We start from the raw sequence: 17,708 nt of genomic DNA, 5'->3' as shown, positions 1-17,708 counted from the left end.
CAGGACAAAGCAGCTTAGTTGATTGGTACCACGTCCACAAGCATCCACTCCCTCCACCACTGATGCTCAGTCGCAGCACCGTGTACTACCTACAGGATGCACTGCAGAAATTCACCATAGTTCCTCAGACTTCCAACATTTCCATCTAGGACAAGGGCAGCATTTACATGGGAATGCTACTACCTGCAAGTTCCCCTCCAAGCCGCTCACTACCCTGACTTGGAATAATATCGCTGTTCAAAACCTGGAATTTCCCTCCCTAAAGGCATTGTGGGTCTACCAGACTGGACCAGTTCAACAAAGCAGGTTACGAATACCACTTGAAGGACAACTAGCTACGTGCAATAAATGTTGCCAGGCAGTGATGCCCACATCCCACACGTGAATAAATAAGAAACGGTGTTGGGTAGGTATGGGTGTTCATTTGAGACAATACAGAGAAGGAGTTACACTTCACGTCCTGACTCTAATTTGCAGGCGAGTGCTGTCATTGAGTTCACAGCTCATGGAGGTTCATTTGATTCCCATGTCATCAACTCGGTAATCAGCAAAACTCAGAGAATGTTACGTTTTAGGGTGTATGTTTGCTCGCTGAGCTGTAGGTTTGATATCCAGACGTTTCATTACCTGGCTAGGTAACATCATCAGTGACGACCTCCAAGTGAAGCAAAGCTTTTGTCTCCTGCTTTCTATTTATATGTTTGTCCTGGATGGGGTTCCTGGGGTTTGTCGTGATGTCATTTCCTGTTCGTTTTCTGAGGGGTTGATAGATGGTATCTCGATCTATCTGTTTGTTTATGGCATTGTGGTTGGAGTGCCAGGCCTCTAGGAATTATCTGGCATGTCTTTGCTTAGCCTGTCCCAGGATAGATGTGTTGTCGCAGTCGAAGTGGTGTTTTTTTCTCTTCCATGTGTCAGGCTACAAGGGAGAGACGGTTGTGTCTTTTTGTGGCAAACTGGTGTATTTTATGGTTTATTGCGAGGTGGAATTGAATGTAAGGATAGGGAGGTAATGCCCCAGTTATATAGGGCACTGGCAGAACTGCATACAGTACTCATCACCATATATAGAGAAGGATGTTAATGCATTTCAGACAGGTTTACTGGCCTCAACCCTGGGATGAGCAGGTTGCCTTATAAGGAAAGGCTAGACAGGCTAGGTATATATCCTCTGGAGAGTCAAAGGTGATATGGGTATCATCAACAGCCATCAGTGAGGTGCCGGAAATCTGGAAGTTGCTTAATCTGGTATCATTATTTAAGAAAAGCCATAAGGAAAAGCCAGGGAATTATAGATCAGTGAGCCTTACATCAGTGGTGGGTGAGTTGTTGGAAAGGATTCTGAGGGACAGGATTTGCGTGCATTTGGAAAGGCAAAGACTGATTAGAGATAGTCAACATGGTGCGTGGGATATCATGTCTCACAAACTTGATTGAGATTTTTAAAGAGGTAACAGCGAAGATTGATGAAGGCAGAGCAGTAGGTGTTTCTATACGTATTTCAAAAAGGCATATTCCACATAGAGACTGGTTGGTAAGCTTAGATACATGGGATCCGGGAGACCCACTCAATTGGATACAAAATTTGCTTGAAAGTAGGAGACAGAGGCTGTTGGGAGAGGGTTGCTTGTTCAACTGAAAGTCTGTCACCAGCTGTGTTCCACAAGGAATAGTGCTTGGTCCACTGCTTTTTGTCATTTATATAAATGATTTAGGTGGGAATATAGGAGGCATGCTTAGTATGTTTGCAGATGACAACAAAATAGATGGTGGAGTGGACAGTGAAGAAGATTATCTCAGAGTACAATAGGACCTTGATCAGATGGGCCAATGGCTGATAGAGTTTAATTCAGGGAAATGTGAGGTGTTGTATTTTTGGTGAAGCAACGCAAGGCAGGACTTATACACTTAATGGTGGAGTTCTGAGAAGTATTAGGAGAAAGTGAGGACTGCAGATGCTGGAGATCAGAGCTGAAAAATGTGTTGCTGGAAAAGCACAGCAGGTCAGGCAGCATCCAAGGAACAGGAGAATCGACGTTTCGGACATAAGCCCTTCTTCTGAGAAGTATTGTCAAACAACAATATCGAGGGGTGCAGGTTCATAGTTCCTCGAAAGTGTGTCACAGATCAACAGGGAAGTGAAGAAGGTGTTTGGTATGCTTGCCTTCACTGATCAGAACATTGAGTACAGGAGTTGGGACTGTCCTGTTGCAGCTGTACAGGGCATTGGTGAGGGCACTTTTAGAATGCTGCATATAATTCTGGTCATCGTTCTGTCGGAAGAATATTGTTAAATTTGAGAGGATGCAGAAAAGATTTACAAGACTTGTTGACAGGACTGGAAGGTATGAGCTGCAGGGAGAGCTTGAATTGGGCTGGGGCTATTTTCCCTCGAGCATCAGAGACCAAGGGGTGACCTTTAGAGATTTATAAAATCATGAAGTACACAGTTAGGGTGATAGCCAAGATCTTTTTCCCAGGGTGTAGCAGTCCAAAGCTAGTGGGCATAGGTTTAAGGTGAGAGGGGAATGATTTAAGAAGGACATAAGGGAGGACATTTCCACGCAGACGGTGGTGCATGTATGGAACAAGTTGTCAGAGGAAGTGGTGGAGGCTGCTACAATTACAGCATTTAGAAGGATGAGTGTATGAATAGAAAGGGTTTAGAGGGATATGGGCCCAATTTTGGAAAGTGGAACTAGGTCAGATTGAGATGCCTGATTGACAAGGATGAGTTGGACCGAAGGGTCTGTTTCCATGCCGTATGACTCGACAAAACAGTTCCATGTTGAATTAGAAAATAAACTGACAGAGCCATCCAACACATCATGTCTGTGCTGACCAACAGTAGCCATCCAACCTAGTTCCTCTCACCTGCCCATGGTCCATAGTTTTGTGGGTAAGGTAATTCTGTCAATATCCAAGTTCTTTTCAAACATAAGGTTTCTGCCCATACCATATTTTCAGGCAAGAGTTCTGAATCTCCTACTTTCCTCTCATCCACTAGCTGAGACAAATTCTCCTTGAAACTCCTCCAGATCGCCCAATGAGGTGGATTGGCCATGCTAAATGGGATGTGCAGGCTATGTGGGTTGACCATGGGAAATGTGGGCTTACAGAGATAGGGTAGAGGGTCGGTCTGAGTGAGATGCTTTTTGGAGGATTGGTGTGGATTAGATGGGCCAAATGGCCTGTATCCACACTGTAGGAGTTTCTATGATTCTATGAACTGTTAATCGAAATCTGTGTGCCTACTAATGGAGCCTTCAGATGAGGGAAAGTGGGTCTTCCTGTTCACTCTCCTTCAGCCTCTTAGAATTGTATACATTTTAATTAAAGATGATTTTTATTATTATACAGTTAGGTTATTTTTATATTACATGCTTGAAAGGTTATCAGGATGGGCAGGAATGTGGATATGAGCTTACTGCTTTGGTCATGATGGAAGGTCGAGCAGACTCAATGGCCATGACCTGCCCCTGACTTGTAGTATGTAAACTTCAATTGTCTCTTCAGGTAAAGAATTTCAAAAAACTTATGGCCCTCTGTGAGAGAGAAAGAAGTTTTTCCTTCTTCCCGACTTAAATGATTTGGTAATTGTCAAATTGCTGTTTTTGGGATCTTGCTGTGTTTGAATTGATAGCTGCACCTTAAGAGCGTCCAATACATGAACATTTATATTGCCAGGCATTTTGGCACAACCAGGTGTTACTCCAATAGAGGCTCCTCTTTCTTCAATATTTCTTAACAGAATGTGGCTCGGTGGCTCAGTGGTTAGCACTGCTTCCTCACAGCGCTAGGGACCCAGGTTTGATTCCAGCCTTGGGCGACTGTCTGTGTGGAGTTTGCCCATTCTCTTTGTGTTTGTATGGGTTTCTTCCCACAGTCCAAAGATGTGCAGGTTAGGCGGATTGGCCATGCTAAATTGCCCACGGTGTTCAAGGATGTGTAAGTTAGGGAAATGGGTCTGGGTGGGATACTCTCCTTTGGAAGGTCGATATGGACTTGTTGGGCTGAATAGCCTGTTTCCGCACTGTAGTGAATCTATGATAATCTATTCTATGAATGGTTTCAGTTTGATAGGATTTTGTTGCCAAGTAATTCTTGGGGCTATCTTGAGCTAGCAGACTGATGTTCAGGACTCTCAAAGGATGATATTGTTTTCATTTGTGTTATATTGTTAGGTTTTTATAATATTATGTGGTTGAAAGTTTATCAGGAAGCAGAAATGTGGATTTGAGATTACACTCATATCAGCCATGATCTTATTGAATGCTAGATCAGGCTTGAGTGGCTATTCCTTATCTGTATGTTCCTTATCTTGTATGTTCCTGTTAGTTATAGAGTCATTGAGTCCTATAGCATGGAGACTGGCCCTTCAGACCAAACTGGTCCATGCCGACCAAAATGTCCATTCATGCTAATGCCATTTCCCTGTACTTAGCCCATATCCTTCTAATCCTTTCCTATCCCATGTATTTGTCCAAATGCCTTTTCTAATGTTCTTAATGTACCCGCCTCAACCACTTCCGCTGGTAGCTCAGTCCAAGTGCATTTCACCCTCTGTGTAAAAAAAAAAGTTGCCTCTCGGGTTCCCTTTTATCCTTTTCCCTCTAACCTTAAATGATGCCCTCTAGTCCTTGATTCCCCAATCCTGGGGAAAAAAAAACTAAGTGCATTCACCATGTCCATACCTCTCATAATCCTATAAGATCCCTCCTCAGTCTCCTATGCTCTAAAGAAAAAGTCCTAGTTTGTCCAAATTCTCTTTATAACTCATAGACTGTTGAGTCCTGGCAACATTCTTGGAAATTTCTTCTGTACTCTTTCCAGTTTAATAACAACCTTCCTGAAGCAAGGTGACTAAAACTGTACACAATACTCGAAGTGCGGCCTCACCAATGTCCTGGGCGGCACGGTGGCACACGGTTAGCACTGCTGCCTCACAGCGCCAGAGACCTGGGTTCAATTCCTGCCTCAGGCAGACTGACTGTGTGGAGTTTGCACATTCTCCCCGTGTCTGCGTGGGTTTCCTCCGGGTGCTCCGGTTTCCTCCCACAGTCCAAAGAAGTGCAGGTCAGGTGAATTGGCCATGCCAAATTGCCCGCAGTATTAGGTAAGGGGTAAAATGTAGGGGTATGGGTGGGTTGCGCTTCGGCGGGTCGGTGTGGACTTGTTGGGCCAACGGGCCTGTTTCCACACTGTAATGTAATGTAATCTAATCTAATCTAAAACTTCAAGATAACTTCCCAACTTCTATACTCGATGAATGCCAATGTGTCAAAAGCCTTCTTCACTGCCCTGTCTACCTGTGACTCCACTTTCAGAGAACCATGCGCCTGAACTCCAGTGTCTTTCTGTTCCACTAGATTCCTTAAGTTGTATGCAATTTTCTAGTATCTCTGCATTGGGACATTATACTATGTTAAAGGAGCTACATAAATGCAACTTGTTACTTTATGTTGTTGGCAATAAAAGCTCCATGACCTTTCTTACAGTGTTGATTCTTGGTCATTCATTGTAGATGAATAGACAGTTATGGAAAGGTATCTATTACAATGAAATATATTCCCAGAAATGACTAGTACTTTCTGTATTCATTGAGTTAAAATAGCTTTCTTAATTAAGAAGATCTTGCACTGTTCTGAAATGTTGTCTTTGCAGCAACCCTCATTTGAATGTGAATGGGTCTCCATTGTAATACATCAGCTGAATCATATTATGTGAACATCTTTGAAGATGAGCTTTGATACAGGCTGCAGTCCAATTAATTTGTGATTTGAGAATGGCAATGGTGAATCAGCAGCTAACGAAGCTAGACTTAAAAGCAAACTTGCTTGATGGAGAGGAAAAACACACACGCTCACACTCACATTCACACACACACTCACACCCCAAAATTAATAATCTGGCAATTACTGACTTCATCTCAAATCTAGAATGAGGTCTGGGCTCACAGATTGCTTGTTGGAGGCTGAGATTTTGCCTCCCTTGGGTGGTTGAGAGGGCTGGTTGCTCATTGGCCCATGGGAATGAAAGAGATTGTGACTCTGGACAGGTGCACTAGAGGCCTAGTTTAATGATCTGGGAGCACGGGTTCAAATCCCACCACCACCACAGCTGATGAAACTTAAATTCATTTAATACAATTTGGATTTAGGAGGGCTTTTGTGATGCAGTTACAGTATCCTTACCTCTGATCCAGGAGCCTGGGTTCAAGTCCTACCAGCTCCAGAAATATGTAACGACACCTATGAACAGGTTGGTTAGAAAATTTCTAAAATCTGGAAGTCTCAGAAATGGATGACCGTGAAACTATCATTGCTTGTAAAAGCCCATCTGGTTCACCGATGTACTTTAGGGAGAGCAGACTCACAGCAATATGGTTGATTCTTAACTGTCCCCTGAAATGGGTTAGTGAGCCACTTAGTTCAAAGAAGGAGCAATCTGAGGAAGGATGTTCGGCCTATGGAGGGATTGCAATGAAAATTGATTCCTGGAATGCCGGGACTGACGTAGGAAAAGAGACTGAATCAGTTAGGACTATGTTTAGAAGAGTGAAGAAGTGGGGGAATCTCATCGAAACTATAAAATTGTAACAAGACTTGACAGGGTAAAGGCAGGATGGGCGTTCCCAATGATCAGAGAACCCAGACCAAGGGTCATAGTTTAACTGTCAAGGATAGGCTACTGAGTACAGAGATGGGGAGAAACTTCTTCACCCAGAGAGTGGTGAGGCCGAATCATTGAATATTTTCAAGAACAATATAGATATAATTCTTAGAATTAAAGGGATCAAAGGATATGGGGAGAAAATAGGAGTTGGAAGATTAGCCATGATCATATTGAATGGTGGAACAGGCTCAAAGGGGCAACAGGCCTGCTCCTGCTCCTATTTTCTATATTTCTATGAATGTCATCTTTCTGAGCTTTAACAATTCTCTGATTTGAGTAGAGTTTTCTTTTTGCTCTTGCCCCGTGCCAAACACATTTCGCATGAGTATAAATTGAGATGAAGGAGACTTTGCTCAAAATTTAATAAGACTCGGCAAACTTTATAATTAAACATGAGCAACCTATCTTGATAACCAGTAAACGAGGAAGAATCACTTGGAGTATATTCCAAATTCCCTGGTTCCAGTAAGATCTCTAAGAATTCCCAAAAAGTGCAATTATTGTGTGAATAAGTGGAAACTGGAAACTTCCTGTGGAAACCCACATGTGATCTCAACTGAGAGCACTATTAATCTGATATTGATCAGAAGGTCAGAACTTTTGATGCAAGGCAATTTAATATCATCGAATTCATTTCCTTAGCAAACCGACAGAGTTCATAGTGGCAGGAGACAGCTAGCAGAGTCATATCAACAAGAGGATTAACCAGACTAAAATCCTGTACAGTGAGATGCACAAGTTAATGAAAAGAATGGGAGAGGGCATGTGTGCTTATTCCAGTAAAGTATGCAACATGCTTTTTAATCTGTTGTGGAAATTTAATTATCTACGTTTCAAGTTATTTCAAGAAATTAAATGGTGTCGTTTTAATTTCAGCTCACAAAGTTGACAGTGTAAATTTATGCCTCCCTCCTTGTGCCTCGGTGATTGAAATCCTAACCTGGGCCTCACTTCGCCCCAGACTTCAGTTTTCTGTTACCCCCCCATGACCTCTCAATTTCAACCTTCCATAGACTTCAGTTTATTTCAATAATTAAGTGACCAACACATGTCTTCAAAGAGCACTAGATTTGTAACAGTCTGTTGACGGAATTTTAGTATTTCACATACTGAAACCTATAGAAATGATCGAGGACTGAAATAGAGTGTTAGGTATTTATTCTCCATGTGAACAAATAATCCGAAACATCTTTAGAGGGTTGCAGAGTCCTGGAGTCTTATGACACAGAAACAGACTCTTCAGTCCAACCAGTCCATGCCGACCATAATCCCAAACTAAACTAGTCCCACCTGCTTGCGCATGGCCCATATCCCTCCAAACATTTCTTATCCAAATGTCTGTTAAATGTTTTAACTATATCTGCATTCAAACTTCCTCTGGAACTTTGTTCCACGCCCGACCCACTCTGTGGAAACAAATTGTCTCCTCATGTCTTCAATCTTTCTCCTCTCACCTTAGAAATGTGCCCCCTCATCTTGAATTCCCCCACCTTTGGGAAAAGACATCTGCCATTCACCTTATCCATGCCCCTCATGATTTTATAAACCTCTATCAGGTCTCTCCCTCAACCTCTCATGCTCCAGTTAAAAAACTTAGTCTATCTATCTCTCTCCATAACTTAAACCCTTTATTCCTGGCAACATTCCAATGAATCGCTTCTGAACTCTCTCCAGCTTAATAATATATGGTTACTTCTATCCCTATTCCTCAATTACTAGTTCAAACCTAGCTTCAGTGCTGACATAATTTCTGGCTTGACCACTAACCCTGGAAGTAAGATGCACAGTCTCATAAACCTCTGTGAAAGAGATTATCATTAAATCAATTTAGTGCAGTTAAAATAATTAACCATGATTGAAACAATGATATGTGTGTGCAAATGCAGTGTCTCTGCACCAGCGAAATACTCTAAATAGTCATGAAGGGAAATGATCGGTTGCTCTGCCATCCCTTTGATGCTTTGACTAAGATTTGGGTGTACAAAGTTAAAAACCACATAACACCAGATTATAGTCCAACAGTTTTTTTGGAAGCACTAGCTTTCAGAGCACATCAATCACCTGGTGAAGGAGCAGTGATCTGAAAGCTAGTGCTTCCAAATATAACTTGGTGTTGTGTGAATTTTAACTTTGGACATATCCGTGACATCATTGGCTCCATTAGTGCTCTCTCATCTCTGAGTCATGGGGTTCAAGCCCCATTCCAGAATTATCAGTGCATAATCTGGGCAGATATTCAACTGTCCAGGGTGCGGCCTTTCTGCTGAACTATCGAGCTGAGAACTTTTCTGCCCTTGCAGTTGATGCAAACAATCCCAATCCACACTCTTTTTGAGCACCTTTTCTCCAGTGTCCTGCATCAATAAATAACACCCAAACAACACAACCCGGATACATTATCTGGATTCAATTGTAATTGCTGTTTGTGCCAGGTTGAAGTATTTCAATTGATAGTTCCCTGCATTCACAACAGCACCTACATTTTCTGAAGTACTTCATTGATTGTAGAGCACATTGTGGCATCCTGAGGTCATGAAATGTTGTATCGAAATGCAAGCTGCTTCTCACTTCGACCTAGAGTGTTATCCACAGTGCCAAATTAAGAGGAATCCAATCTTGCCTATTCTGTACTTTTTGTGAGCTTGATCTGTGATGACAATAAAAACTGTCTGAGCTGAAGTGTAATTGAAGAGCATCCATTTTTATTTCTGTATATTATATAGTGTATTCATTCCGGAATCTTGCAGTAAATTAATTTAAAATTTCCTGTCACTTTCTGCTCTATGAAGATTCAGTGCTGTATAATTCTACCTGGGAAATTGCTAGCTAATGAATGCTTCCGTCAGCTATGAAAACGTAACTGTGAGACTTCTATCCAGGGCTAGATTCATAGCTGATCAAAGTGAAAGTCGCTGTAATAATTTAATGGGAGTCACTGCCTTCTTTGTTTGAGTGAACCAAACATGATCAAGAGTGTAGCAGATAAACATGGCAATATAGAAAAATAAAACTGGGAATATAAAACCCAAACTCCACAACCATCCCACTAGCCAGCGCCCCCAGAATATTACAACTTTACAGCAACTCTGTTGGCATCCAGAAATTGAGAAACTATTGGATTAGTGCCCTCCTGTCTTACTTCCTGAGACAAAGAAACCAGAGGTCAACCCCAATTCAAAACCTTGACACCAAATAAGAGACTGGCACTCCCAGTGGCCACCAGAGGTAGCACAGTCTTTTGAGTGAGGATTAAGCTTTGATTTATTATAGTCGCGTGTACCTAGGTAGAGTGAAAAGTTTTGTTTTGCGAGCAGTACAGGCAGGTCATAGCAAACAAGGACACAGAAATCATAGGGTGGTTTAGACAGACAGTAGAATATACAAGGTTACACTAGACAGGAGATGCACAAAGCAAGATCACCATTGTTTGAAGAACAAGAGTCCATTCATCAGTTTAATAACAGCAGGGAAGAAGCTGTTCCTGAACCTGTTGGTGTGAGTGTTCAAACTGAGACATGTTCTGCCCTCACAGAGGGATGTCAAACACTGTTGTAGCCATTACCAACAGAAAGGCAGTGGAGTTTCTGTATCTTGCTGCTCCATGCATACCTGACTCTGCATCAAATCAGCCACTGCATTTCCTGACAGTCCAAGAATATCGTTTAAAAGTCCTTCCATTTCCATGAATTTGGAGAATAGTTGCACCAGGACAAACACTTGTGGTGGCTGTTGATGTGTTTTTATTAATTTTGTGTAGTGTAAAGGGTTAATGGGAATATGTAAATGTGAACACATGGCATGTGATGCCAGCCACTGCCAACATGTGCTTGGGCAGATTGTTGTTCTAACAAAAAGAAGCTCTTGTCTTAAACAAGACAACCACACAATAATATTGCCCCCAGATCCAATCACTTTATTTGTCCCATGACTTACAATTGGCTGCACATCTCTGCGCAGGCAAAACGTCAACTGACTGAATTCTTGAAACCTAACAGAGATGTGATAACCTGAATATCATTCATGTGTATCTCTTTTCCCCACTGGGATGGCACAGTGGTTAGCATTATTACCTCACAGCGCAAAGGACTTGAGTCTGATTCTAGCCTTGAGTGACTGCTCTGTGTGGAGTTTGCACATTCTCCCTGTGTCTGTGGGATTTCCAAAGATATGCAGGCCAAGTGGATTGGCCGTGCTAAATTGCATCGTAGTACCAAGGAATGTGCTGGCTAGGTGGATTAGCCATGGGAAATATGGGGATGAGGTGGGATGCTCTTCAGAGGATTGGTGCAGGCTTGATGGACCCAATGGCCTCTTTCTGCAGTGGTTTCTACTGTTGACTCAATCCCATGCAATTGATTGTTAAAATTTATCGATCATCTAATTTTACACAGCCTTGGAATCCTGTTGATCAGGAGGAATCCATTCAGCCTATGCTGGGAGTTCTGGCTCTGTGAAACAACTACCAGATAATCCAATTCCATGGCTCATTATGCAAGTTGTCAATTGCACTTTGCAAGTTAATGTTGAATTTGCTTCCACCAGCAGTTCCAGATTATTGAAGCTTGCTATGTAGAAAAATATTCCTTGTCTCTCGATTTTTTTTTTTTCTGAATGATCTTCAATCTGTGTTATCCAATTATGAAGACCCTCCTGTGAGTGGAAACTCTTTACCTCCTCTATCCAAAATTCTCATAATTCTTATAACAGCTTCCCTGTCACTGTGGGCAGCAGAGTGGCTCAGTGGTTAGCACTCTGCTCCCTCACAGCGGCAGGGACCCAGGTTTGATCCCACCCTTAAGTGACTGTCATAGTATCATACAGCACAGAAACAGCCCTTCAGTCCAACCAGATCATGCCGCATAATCCCAAAACTAAACCAATCCCACCTGCCTGGGCTTGGCCCATATCCCTCCAAATCTTTCTTATTTGTGTACTATCTTTTTAATGTTATAACTACCCATACCACCACTTCCTCTGGAAGTTCATTCCACACACAAACTACTCTCTGTGAGAAAATATTGCCCCTCACCTCTTTCTTAAGCCTATTTGGAGTTTGCACATTCTCCCCTTGTCTGTGTGAGTTGCATTCCACAGACCAAAGAAGTGCAGGTTAGCTGGATTGGCCTTGGGAAATGCAGGGTTACAAGGATGGAGTAGGGAAGGAAGTTGGTCTGGATTGGATGCTCTTTGGTGTGGACTCAATGGGCTGAATGGCCTGCTACCATACTGCAGAGATTCTGCGAATTCTGTGCAGACAGACTGATCTGAAAGCCTGCTGTGTACTCTGTGGAATACTAATGTAAATTAAATATACTTGTAAATGAATAGATGGCTGGTTTCCTCTTTTGATGAATGGGACGTGAAGTAAAGAACAAACTTGCACAGACGATTGTAGCACTCATATTAATCATCTCAAGACCTGTTTGCTGGATTGGGATTTTCCATCCTTTTTTGAGTTCTGAACATCAGTTCAATAGCTTAAGGGTGGCAGGGTGGTTCAGTGGTTAGCACTGCTGCCTTACTGCACTAGGGACCCAGGTTCGATTCCAGCCTCGGGTGACTGTCTGAGTGGAGTTTGCCCATTCTCCCCATGTCTGCGTGGGTTTCCTCCCACAATACAAAGATGTGCAGGTCAGCTGAATTGGCCATGCTAAATTGCCCATGGTGTCAGGTGTGTTAGTCAGGGATGAATATAGGGTGGGGGAATGGGTCTGGGTGGGTTACTCTTCGGAGAGTCAGTGTGGACTTGGTGGGCTGAAGGGCCTGTTTCCATACTGTAGGTAATCTAATCTAGGTCAAGATAACCCTAGCAGCTCCTTGGCATCCAAATCCTACCAAACTGAAACCATTCTGCTCAGAAAGATTGAAGAAGGAAGAACTTGCATTTATGTAGCACCTTCTGTTATCCTGGCTTACAACCAATTAAGTCATTTTTCATGTATCAGGCACTCTTATAGGGGAGTAGGTGCAGCTGTCAATTTACACACAGCAAGATCCCATATTTGCGCATAATCAGATCATTTAAGTCAGAAATAAGGAAATTTCCTTTTTGTCACAGAGGACTGTGAGCCTATGGGACTCTTTTCTTAGAAAGGCAATGAACCTAAAGATCCAGAAAAGGACTAGGCCACTCAGCCCCTCGTGCCTGCTCCATCATTCTAGAAGATCATTGTTAATCTGACTGGAGTGTCAAATCCACGTTGCTACCTACCTCCAATAATTCCTCAATCCCTCATTTGACAACAATCTGTTGACTTTTTTTTTTAATGCTATTCAAAGACTCTGCTACACCTTTTCAGGAAAAGAGTTCCAAATACCTGTGACCCTCCGAGAGAAACTTTGTTTTCCCTCATCTCTGTTTGCAATAGGCGACTGTTGATGTGACCCCTAATTCTAGATTTTTCTGGAGAAGAAAATGTCCACTGCACATCCATCCTGTCAAGACCCCTCAGGAATTTATATGTTTGAATCAAGTCATTAGTTAGTTTCCCAAACTCCAGAGGATATGGACCTGGCCTGACTGACCTTTACTCATAAAACAACCTGCCCATTCCAGTTATAAGTCTCAAAAACCATTTCTGAATTATTCAAATGCATTTATATCCTTCCTTAAGTAAGGTGGTCAATACTGTGCACTACACTTCAGATGAGGTCTCACCAGTGTTCTGTTTATTTGAAGCAATAACCTTCCTATTTCTTTTATTCAATTCTCCTCACAATAATTGATAACATTTCACTAGCTCTCCTAATAACTAGCTGTACCTGTAAACTAACTTCTTGTGATTCACACATGAGACAGAGCTTAGCAATCTCTCACCATTGGGAAAATTATGTCTCTTGTTAATTCTTCTTGTGAAAGTGGACAATTTCGCATTTTTACACATTGCATTCTTTTTGCCACATCCTTTTCACTTTCTTAATCTGTCAATGTCTTTTTGTGTCTTCCTTGTGTTCTCTTCAGAACTCACCTTCCAACGTATCTTGGTGTTGTGAGCAAATACAACAATATACCTTTCATCCCTTTGTAATCGCTTCAGATCCTAGCACCGCTGGCACACAGGGCAATTCATCAGTACAGAGCAACCTCGATCATCTGGCATTCGCATATCCGAATATCGGATTATCGCAAGGTCCCGATGCTCAGCTAAACTATGTTATCCGACACTCGATTATCTGGAATTCGATTAATCAAACAAAATACTCCCCACTCATGAGCTTCAGAGAATCGAGACATCTCTATTTTTAAGTCAGGGATAGATAGATTCTTGATAATCAAGAGGCTGAAATGGCATTGTGTTAGATGTGTAGTAATCAAATCAGCCATCATCAATGATTTGGATGAGAATATAGAAGGCGTGGTTAATAAGTTTGTGGATGACACCAAAATTGGTGCTATAGTGCTCAGTGAAGAAGGTTATCTAAGATTACAAAGAGACCTTGATCAATTGGGTCAATGGGCTGAGGAGTGGCAGGCAGAGTTTAATTTGGATAAACGTGAACCCTTACATTTTGGTAATACAAACAAGGACAGAACTTATACAATTAATGGTAGGGACCTGGGTTGTGTTGTCAGACAAGAGACCTAGGGGTTCAGGTACACAATTCTTTGAAATTTGCATCACAGGTGAACAGGGTGGTTAAGAAGATGTTTAACATGCTCTCCTTCATTGCTCAGACCATTGAGTATAGGAGTAGGGACATCATGTTGAGGTTGTACAGGATGTTGGTGAGACCTCTTTTGGAGTACCGTGTCCAGTTCTGGTTGCCCTGTTACAGGAAGGATATTATTAAAGTGGAGAACGTTCAGAATATATTTACCAGAATGTTGCTGGGAATGGAGAGTTTGAGAGAGAACATTAGGCTGGAAAGACTGGGATATTTTTCATGACAACGTTAGAGGTTGATGGGTGGTCTTATTGAGGTTTATAAAATCATGAGTGGCATGGATAAGGTGAATGACAAGGGTCTTTTCCCTATGGTTGGGGGAGTGGCTCGTGTGTGGGCACATTTTTACACAGAGTGGCTCGTGTGTGGAATGAACTTCCAGAGAAAGTGGTGGATGCAAGTACAGTCACAACGTCTAAAAGACATTTGGATCAGTTCATGAATAGGAAACATCTGAAGGGACATGAGCCAAGCGCAAGCAGGTGGGACTAGTTTAGATTGGGATTGTGCTTGGTGTGGACAAAGGGTTTCTTTCCATGGTCTTTGACTCTATGACTCCAACTTTTGAATATCAGAGCAGACTGAAAGGATTGTGTGGCTGTTTCTGCTCCTGCCTCGTGTGCTTGCATTTTGTTTCAGTGATTTTGGATGAGGGATAGGTATGGGGAGGCCACAGAGAGAAAATGCCCCTCCTCATCTGTGAAGTAATGTAATAAGATCTTTACGCCCATCTGAGAGGGAGAAGGACTGAGTTGAATTATGACCCTCACTCTTTGTTCAATGCATTAATTTGCCACCAAATTCATCAGAATTTAAATAGCTTCCACAGCATCGTAAAACATACCTGGACTTCATAGGAGCATTGCCAACCATAATTTGATACTGAGCTACAGAAAGAGATATTAGAATGGGGAACACATCCTTAAAAGAAGGAGAGGCAGAGAATGGAAAAGTTTTCATGGGTTGGGGATGTTCCAAACATTAGCATTCTGGGAGCCGAAGATGTGGCTGCCAATAATATAGTTCTCATTGCAGCTTTGTGTTTTCTTCAAAGGAACAATACACAAAAACAAAATCTGTGTTCTGCAGCATTATCAATAGGAGATGAGTTGCTTTTTGATGGGATTGATCAGCCATTCATTATCTTTGTAATCACAACACTGTCTGTTTGAAATTCCTTTCGTACTTTAGCTGTTACATTCTAATGGTCCCATGCAGAATGTTTGCCAGGCAGATGCAGAATTTACACCTGGATTTATTTTATTTCTGTAGCATTTCAAAAAATGAAAGCACATTTTAAAATTAAGGGCTAAAGTGTCCGTAGTATGTTGGTATTCTGATCCAGCAATAGAAGAAGTAGAGTTTTAAATGAGGTCAGGTTTATGGGTATGTTGAGGCAACTTGGAGAGCTGGACAGAAACGGGGCATTTTTCCTTCAGTATCAGCCTGAATTTTTGGATTCTTGTTGGGTGTCTCACACGCTGCTGGCGAAAGTACTGAGGTTACCACATTCAGTTTTAACAGGATGTTCGGCCCATCATGCACTCTGCTTGGTGCTATCAGCCAATTGCCATGGCCACTGCTATACAACAGCCCCCAGACTGCCAGGGTGGAGGAACAACTGAGGGACAGCAGTCAACCTTGTGCTCGACGTCCGCACAAGAGAAAGCTGTTTCTCTTGACGAGCCAAATATTATCTTTGTGACAGCCGTACAGCAAGCTAGTAAGGTGAGGAAAAGATGTAGATTTATTCATTACTATCCACTGAGAGTGATTTTCAGACGTTTGATAGTACAGGATGGTAAGAAACAGTAGCAAGTCATGTAAATTTATGACCCACTTAAATTTAATCTGTGCAATAACAGAAATATAACAGTAAATGCAGCGAAGAAAATAGCAATAAGAAATCAGCCAATTAACCTTAACCTTTACACAGAAACCCCTGCTCCTCACTAATTCCATCAGATACACCACCCAAACCACACTACTTGCTGAAGGAGACAATTCACCATCCAGTAAAATCACTAGAAAAACACTCAGAGAAATGTGACTCTTGTCATTGCTTTTGCTCCAGGTAGTGGTGGGGGGGGAATCATGGAAATATATTCAGGGCTGGCACAGATTTTTAAACTACTTCAGAGTCCAGGGTTATATGGAGAACAGGAAGGAAAGAAGTGGTGAGGCCAAGATGTCACTGAGCTGGTAATGTGGAGGCACAGGCTAATTTGATTTGATTTATTATTGTCACATGCACAGCGATACAGTGAAAAGTTTTGTTTTGTGTGCTATCCAACGAATCATACCTTACATAAGTACATCAAGGTAATAGAACAGAATGCAGAGTATAGCGTTAAAGCCACAAAGAAGGTGCAGACAAAGATCACTTCTTAGATATGACAGTCTGATAACAAAGGGGGAGAAGCTGTTCCTAAACCTATTGGTACATGCTTTCAAAGTTTTGTATGTTCTGCTCGACGGAAGAAGGTGGAAGAGAATGTGACTGGGGTGGGAGGGGTCTTTGATGATGTTGGCTGCTTTCCTGAGGCAGGGAAAATGTAGATAGACCAGTCTCCCAACAATTGACTCTATGTGATGGACTGGGCTGCGTACACAACTGTTTGTAATTGTTTGCAGTCTTGGACAGAGCTGTTGCCATACCAAGCTGTGATGCATCCAGATAGGATGCTTTCTATAAAAATGGTGTGTCTATAAAAATTGGTAAAAGACATTGAAGACAAGCCAAACTTCCTTAGCCTTCTGAAGAAGTAGAGGTATTGGTGTGCTGTCTTGACTGTAGCGTCAACATGGATGGACCAGGGTAGATCGTTGGTGATATTTACTGAAGACAGGATAGCATGTGTGCAGGCGGATTTAAACTTGAAGCAAACTGGAAATGCAGCAAAAAGGAAGGATAACTTAGGACATCTTATGACTTCCAATATCTCTAATGATAAGAAAGTTAGCATTAAGGCACTTTACCTGAATGCTCGTAGCATTCGTAACAACTCATGGCACAGATGAACTAATGGCACAGATCATCGTGAATGATTATGATGTGGTAGGCATCACAGAGATGTGGTTGCAGGGGGTCAGGACTGGCAGTTAAACATCCAAGGATTTTCAACTTATCGAAAAGACAGGGAGGTGGGCAGAGGGGGCGGGGTTGCCTTGTTAGTTAAGAACAAAATTAAATCTATGGCACTGAATAACATAGCGTCGGATGATGTGGAGTCTGTGTGAGTGGAATTGAGGAACCACAAAGGCAAAAAAACCATAATGGGAGTTATGTACAGACCTCCTAACAGTGGTCAGGACCAGGGGCGCAACATGTACCGGGAAATAGAGAAGGCATGTCAGAAAGGCAAGGT

At 42.2% G+C, this 17,708-nt stretch overlaps 1 protein-coding gene and 1 long non-coding RNA gene across 8 annotated transcripts in view; both read left to right on the top strand.

Annotated features, from left to right (window-relative positions):
* Positions 1-17,708, top strand: part of LOC122556549 (polypeptide N-acetylgalactosaminyltransferase-like 6) — a 533,679-nt gene that overhangs the window by 314,541 nt on the left and 201,430 nt on the right. The window lies entirely within an intron of this gene.
* LOC122556572 overlaps positions 6,156-17,708 on the top strand; it is a 38,819-nt gene continuing 27,266 nt past the window's right edge. For both annotated transcript variants that reach the window (XR_006313572.1, XR_006313577.1), the window contains exon 1: positions 6,156-6,261. This is a non-coding gene — a long non-coding RNA (uncharacterized LOC122556572). The remainder of the gene's footprint in view (positions 6,262-17,708) is intronic.

The sequence above is a fragment of the Chiloscyllium plagiosum genome, chromosome 2 (assembly GCF_004010195.1).
Source record: "Chiloscyllium plagiosum isolate BGI_BamShark_2017 chromosome 2, ASM401019v2, whole genome shotgun sequence".
NCBI classification, from domain to species: Eukaryota; Metazoa; Chordata; class Chondrichthyes; order Orectolobiformes; family Hemiscylliidae; genus Chiloscyllium; species Chiloscyllium plagiosum.
Note: the sequence above shows the minus strand (reverse complement) of the source record. Positions and strands in the feature narration are given on the sequence as shown.